Source organism: Passer domesticus, chromosome 12 (assembly GCF_036417665.1).
Source record: "Passer domesticus isolate bPasDom1 chromosome 12, bPasDom1.hap1, whole genome shotgun sequence".
NCBI classification, from domain to species: domain Eukaryota; kingdom Metazoa; phylum Chordata; class Aves; order Passeriformes; family Passeridae; genus Passer; species Passer domesticus.
Window position 1 is genome coordinate 2,028,991 of NC_087485.1, and position 7,285 is coordinate 2,036,275.

The window sequence follows — 7,285 nt, forward strand, 5'->3', positions numbered from 1 at the left end:
CCAAAGGGTGATGATGGCAAGCACGGGGCCACAGCCTTTGGATTGCAGCACTTTGGGAAGTGGAAAGCTCTGGCCACAGCTGCTCCAAGGCCAGCCAAGCTCCCTGCAGCACCTGGGTGAAGTTGCCATGTTTTCACCTGGGGCTGAAGGGATTTGTGAGGGTGCAGGCAGAGCTTTGGCTGGGCCTGACTCACTGCCTCTCCCCAGCAAAAATCCACTGGCCTGTTCAAGCCCTGCTTCCCTCGGGCTGCAGGGGATGAAGGTGAGGGATTTGGGAGGAATGAGGCCAGCACCAGCCCATGCCTGCCTCCAGCTGAGCCCTCTCCAGGCAAGTCTGTGCCTGGGCAGAGCTGCAGCCCCTCCTCACAGCTGCTCTGCACTTCAGAGCATCCCTGGTTCATGTGTTTGTGTGATATTCACCAATTCCCACTGATGAAACCTTCCTGGAGATTCTCCAAGGGATGTCCCATGGCAGCAGTGCCATGGAAGGACTCACTGCCCTGTGTGGGCTGTGCAGCTCCTCGATGTCATGGTGTCCTGAAATATCCAACCTTTTTCATGGACTGACACCCCCCAGGGCCACAAGTGAGCAGGAGGTGCCTGTCCATGAAAGCACCATGAAGAGGGCAGTGGGCAGCTGGTGTGCACAAACACATTCCCCGTGTCCTCCTCTTCCAGGGGCCTGCCCTGGACTCTCAGGGAAACTGTAGGGAAAAGCAGCTGTATAAAATCCAGGGGTTGGACTTCAATGATCCTTCTGATTCCCTCCAACTCAGAATATTCTGGGACTCTTCCATGGGAGTGTAACCCCCCACTCCTGCTGGCTGCTGTGGGGACAGCCTGGAAGAGAGGAACAACCCTTCATGGACACCCTGCAGCCCACCAGCCCCAGGGACTCGGCCACCATTCCAATCCCAGTGCCAATCCTAATCCCAATGCCAATGCCAATCCCAGTTCCTCCCGGGCTGCTTCTCCCCAAAATGTGCCAGTTTACCCTGTGGGAAGAGTGAAGCTGTGCTGGGTGCCAGGAGCCACCATAGAAACCCCGTTTGCGCTCCAAGAAAAGCCAGGCAGAGCTGCCCAGCAGGGAGCTGAGTAAATATTGGTTTTGCAATGTTGGGATCTAATTCCCACGTGCCTCATCGGTGGGATGGATGGAGTGTGGTGGGTCAGGCTGGTGTTCACGTGGTCATCAGGAACCCCTGCTTTCCGTGCAGGCACACAGAAACCCCAGCTGTGACGTGTCCCTGACACCTGGGGCTGGCCTTCCTGTGGGACTGTCTTCTCTAGCAACAGAAATGACATCTCAGGTCAGGAAACCAAGGTGGTTGTTTTCAGAGAGAACAGGATGGAAACACTTAACTGAGGCTGCAGGTTAAAATTAGGCCTTTTCTTCAAAACCTGAGTCAGTGATAGAGAGATATGGGACAATCATCTGTTACATCATGTCTGTAAAAACACCCTGAGACCTGTTCAGGAGTGGATGTGATGTCATCTTTTAAAATCTAAATTGCTGCAGGTTGAATCCATGTGGGCAGTCATGCAGGAGCAGTGTTGGGAGGAGGTGGAGGGCTCTGTAGATGACACTCCGTGTCTTGCTGGAAGGAAAAGCAAAGTTTTATTTACATTTCACGGTCCCTAAATTGCCACCCATCCTTAGAGGTTCTGCTGAGATTCTGGGGGTTCACAGGGAAGAGTGAGAAAGGAAATTTAACATAATTTTAACCATGGGGAAGAGCTCTCCCATGTCTCCTGCACTGACCCCACCAGAGCAGCTCCTCCTCCTGCAGGTTAATGCTTTAGGAGAACATTCCTGCTCACAGAGTGGTTAACACACCCACTTGTACCTTCTTAAGCTGCTGAGAATGAACAAATATTTTCTTTCCTTTTGCAAAACCACAAGGAATCTTGCCAGGGTCATCGTTTGCTGAGGGTAAATGCTGAGCAAGATAAGAGATGTAAGGAATTATCTCTACTGAGGGGCTCAGGGAACCAGACTGAACTGGAGCAGAACTCACCAAATCCTCCCCAGCCTTGCCCTGACTGGTAAAGCCTTGTCAAGTGCCCTGACAGCAGCAGGTAGGGCAGGAAATCCATCTGATCCCAAAGGCTGCCACAGCACCACCGGGAAAAGCAATGCCAGGCAGATGTGGGGAAACCTGCCCACCCGTCAGGCCAGGGTCAGTGGCTTTCTGTGGAGCTAAACCAGAATTAATGGCATCAGTGGCACTGTTGTCAGGGCTGAGGGAGGTAAAAATCAAACATTTACCTCCTCAGCTGGGCATGGCAGAACAGGGAGAAGTGATCCAGATCCACCCTTTCCACAGGACAGCTTGATTCCCTCCAACCCTCTTTGACTGGGGCTTAGACACAGCTCTGAAAATTCCACAATCAGTCTCTCCTCATGTCTCGCTGTCCTGGAACTCATTGATTTTCTGTGATGTTTAAATGAAACCTTTTTCTGATAAAATATAAGAAATCCTCCTCACCCTCCCTGCCATGAGATCACTCCCCTGAACACAGGTAAGCCACTGAGCTCAGGTTCCTAAGGCTCCCTCAGCAAGTGACAGAGGAAAATTGGTGTTGGAGAACACCTGGATAAGGGCATTTTTTCCTGGATTGTAACAAAAGCCAGCAGGACACTAAGCCCTGCCCTAGCCTGGCTGTGTCTCACTGCTGATTTCATCTCCCCCCAGCATTTCCTTCCCCATCTAAGGGAAACGTCTCTAAAACATTCTCAGCCCTGTGAGGAAGGGTTTGTGCTGGGAACTGAGTGTTTGCTGTAAGATAACTGGATGTTCATACAGCATTTAAGGTTATCTTTAAGTGAATTTGTATCTGCTTTCTGAGGGCAAACAATGCTGAGGATTGTGGTGAGTCCTGTGCAGCACCCACTGCAGGCTCTGCTCTGGGGGTGGTGTATCCCAAAAAACACCCTGGGCTCTCTGGAGGTGGTGTACCCCAAAAACAGCCCTGAGCTCTCTGGAGGTGGTGTATCCCAAAAAACACCCTGGGCTCTCTGGAGGTGGTGTATCCCAAAAAACACCCTGGGCTCTCTGGAGGTGGTGTACCCAAAAAACACCCTGGGCTCTCTGGAGGTGGTGTATCCCAAAAACCAGCCCTGGGCTCTCTGGAGGTGGTGTACCCCAAAAAACACCCTGGGCTCTCTGGAGGTGGTGTATCCCAAAAACCAGCCCTGGGCTCTCTGGAGATGGTGTATCCCAAAAACCAGCCCTGGGCTGTGCAGGCACCTCATGGCAGAGGAGGTGTCCCCGAATGTGCTTGGACACGTTCTCAGCAGAACAATGGGATTAATAGTGGGAATACTTTCTCCACTGCTAAATTCCCGAGAATGTCCTCAAGCTGGAGAAACTGAAATACAAAGGATTTCTCCAGCTGAACATGCTTTTCTCACTGGGAATCATTTCCCTGCTGGCCTCCTGGAGCTGGGATATCCACATCCCTGAATCCAGGGGATATTCACATCCCTGAATCCAAGGCTGTGCCCGGAGCCGGGATATCCACATCCCTGAATCCCGGGGATATCCACATCCCTGAATCCAGGCTGTGCCCAGAGCTGGGATATTCACACCCCCGAATCCAGGCTGTTATATCCGCATCCCTGAAAGCCGAGCCCTGCTCGGAGCTGATGCAAGGCTGGGGCGGGTGTTGCAGCAGCAGCAGCAGCAGCAGCAGCGGGGCTGCACTGGCGCTGACACCTCGTGGGGCTCCGCAGCCACTGCAGCCTGACTCCACTCCAGCCCGGGTTGCATCAGACTCCGAATTTGAATATTGGGGAGGAAAAAATGGTCCTTTGCACAAGGGCAATGGATTTTAAGGTGTTATTGGCTGCTTTGTTTCCTGAGCAATATGATCTCACTGGCCAGGACTCACTTCTCACGCCTCACCCCCGATTTTCCAGGGTTTCCTTTTACTCAATTTCTCTCAGGTTCACTTAATTATTTCTTTATAAATCTCAAAGTGGATTCAGAGATACTTGAGCCCCAAGTTGTGCCCCTACAAACCCCTGACCCCAGGGACCTGTGTAATGGCATTGAAGTGCTTCTGGGTCATCTTGGGAAATAAATGAATGGAAAAATATCAAAACTTGTTCATCAGCAAATTGGGAATAGAGCAAAACAAGGCTGGAGACAGGTAAGGAAAAGCAGTTTCAGCTGGTGTCAGCTGGATCCATCCCTGATATTGTCAGCACTGCTTGTCCAGGAAGATTAAGCATCTCTAAAGAAGCTTAGGTAGCCTAATTAATGGTTCACCAGCCTAATTAAAGAAGATCCGGGACAGACATAAAGCCAGTGTAAGATTTCTGCTTTCTCATGGCTGTTGTGGTGCTGGAGCCGATTGATGGGGGTCAGTGTCCTGGAAAATGTGACAAGAGCTGGACAGAGCCTTTGCGAGCAGCTGCTGGAGCGTTTCAATCAGGAGCAGCTTCGGTTCTGGGCTGGTGAATCCTGTCACAGCTCAGTGACACCACGGACACACCAAAACACCCCAAAGCTGCTCTGATGAAACTACGGCACCAAGGCCCTGCTGCAACCCCTGGTGTCTGATAAAGGACGAGCAAAGGAGGGCAGTGACACGTGCAGAGAAATCTGGCTGCTTCACGAGGAAGTTTGGCTGGAGCAGAATGGAGACAGCCATTCCTCCGAGAGCCCCGTCCTCCTGTGCCTGCTCAGATGTGAGCAGGGATTGAGCCACCAGAGCCTTCCCCTGAAGGAATTTTGGGATTTGGGTGCTTTTGAGGGTGGGGATAAGCCAGTGAACAGTGGGAGCAGAACCCTTCTTGTGGCAGCTGCTCCTGGTGAACAGCTGAAACAATTCCACAATCTCCCTGCTCAGGCACAGAAGGTGCTCCATGCAGGATCCCAGCACAGTCAGAGACAGGGTCTGCTTTACACAAATCAGAAATTCTGTTTTTCCCCCAACCCACAACCAGTTAAAACCAGAGATCAGAGAGGGTGGAGTCTCAGGCTCCTTTGCTCTGACATTCTTATTTATTTGCTCTGATTTTTCTCTCAAATAGTGCAGAAACCCCAAGGAAATGGCAAAAGTAAGGGCTTTCACAGCTTCACAGGGAATTTTTGGCCTCAAGCCTGGCACTTTGCTGATGGATTTAGATGGATGTCCCTTGGGACCTGTATCTGGATAGAGCCACGCTTTGTACTTCCCTCAAGGGAAGCCTCTGCCTTCCTTGGCTTCCTCTGTTCTCCAGATATTAAAGCACCGATTTCCAAACAGAAAATCCAGGAAGCCAATTCAATGGCTGGGAGATGTTATCAGCTCCTGGTTATAAATGAGCCTTGAATGGAGCAGCAGGCACCTGCCAGCTCCCAGTCCAGCTCCAGCTCTCCGGCATAAGCAGGGAATGAGGGGCCTCTGCTGGACTCTCAGCACAGCCGGGAGGAAAAACAAGAATTCCCGAATTTTTCAAAGTGAGCCCTGGTTATGGACAACCTTTGTCCCTCAGCTGGATTTGCCTTTGGAGATGAGCAACTCTGGCTGCCACCACAGCCTGGAGGGCACATTTTGGGTGGATTTCTCCCTATTTTATCTCTGTGGAGGAGGAAAATTGCACCAAAGGTTATTTTGATTCATTTTGCGAAGTTTTCCTGCATGAAGCTGCTTCCAGCAACAGGATGAGAAGAAATGGCCTCAGGATTTGCCAGGGGTGGTTTAGATTGGATATTGGGGACATTTTTTCCTGGAAAGGGTCAGGTACAGACTGGTACAGACTGCCCTGGGCAGTGCTGGAGTCTTTACACCTGTAACTGTGTAAAAACCATGTAGATGTGGCACCTGGGGACACGGCTGACAGTGAATGCAGTGCTGCTTTGATGATCTTAAAGGCCTGCTTAATGATTCCATGATTTTCTGGGTTTTTCACCACACAGCAGTGAAAGAAAATAATTTTTCCTGGGCATGCTGGCATGTCCCAGGGCACTCAGAGGCCTGGCTCTGCTGAACTTCTCCGACACCCCTGTGTTCCCAGGTGTCACTGCTGTGAGTTTCTGTTCCCTGGCAGTGCTCCCCATTCCCACTGCGGTGCATCCACCAGCATCACTTGACTCCCCATCCCTGGAAGTGCCCAAGGCCAGGCTGGACAGGGCTTGGAGCAATCTGGGATAGTGGAAGGTGTCCCTGCCATGGCAGGGGGAGGGATGGGATGGTTTTTAAGATCTCTTCCAACAAAACCATTCCATGATTCTATAAAACACTCGCCATCAGCAGCCCCACAGCTCTCTCTGTGTGCAGGGCTTATCTTTATCCTCCCCTTTCCATACAGACAGAGGCAGAAACTCTCCAACACCAGCAATTCCAACCATTGCAATGCTTTTTTGGTTGATTTAGTTCCTGTGCTGTCAGCATGTCCTCCCGCTTAGTCTGTGGCATTAATTCCTTCCTTGCTACTGGCTTCAGAAAGCATTAACAAGGGAAAAATAAATCAAGTGTTAGAGCACAAAGAAGACTTGTGGGAAAAAGCTTTTGAGCCTTTTCTGAGGCTCTCATGCCTGTTATTCTTTACTTTGCTGATACAGCTGGATTTACCATCCTGTTGAATGAGCATATTCCAGACTATAAAAAAATAACAAAGTCGAACCACGTGGGCTTTGTATAGGTCAGGGCTGGAGAGGGGCTGCCAGAGACAACAGCACAGGACGACTTCAGAGCACGAAATGTGCAAACACAGCCAAAGTGCAGCTCATGTTCCTCCAAACAAAGCAGGGACCAGACCTGAGACACCACAGAAAACAAGCGTGGGACAGCTGGCCGTGGGAGCTCCGTGTGTGTGTGTGCCCCAGCCCGGAGCCACAGCTGTCTGCCAGCTGTGTGCAGATGTTGGTGAGACTGTGGGAACGTGGAGTGGCCTGTCCCATCCTGGGTGATGGGAAGCTTGTGGAAAGAGCTCACCTAAGTCAGTGCTGGAGTTTTAAATTGATGTTTTAGGGCAGGTTGGTGCTCTCAGGTATTCAGTGTCATTTTTTCCCTCGTCCTTCCGAGGAAGACTCATCCCTGAAGTCACCATTGTGGACACAGCAATCCTCAATAGTGGAGCAGGGCTGAATTCCCAGAGGAATTCCTGCCCTGTTTCACGCTCCTCTTGTGCTTTGCATTTTCAAAGCAGAGCTTTGGTTGTCCCCCCATCCTCCTTTCTCACATCCCCCGTGAGAAGCCGGACTGGGGAGTTCAAGAGATCAGAGAACTCACACCAGGCAATGTCCTGCCCCACGTGGGAGCCAGCTCCAAATGACCCCACATCCCAAACTGC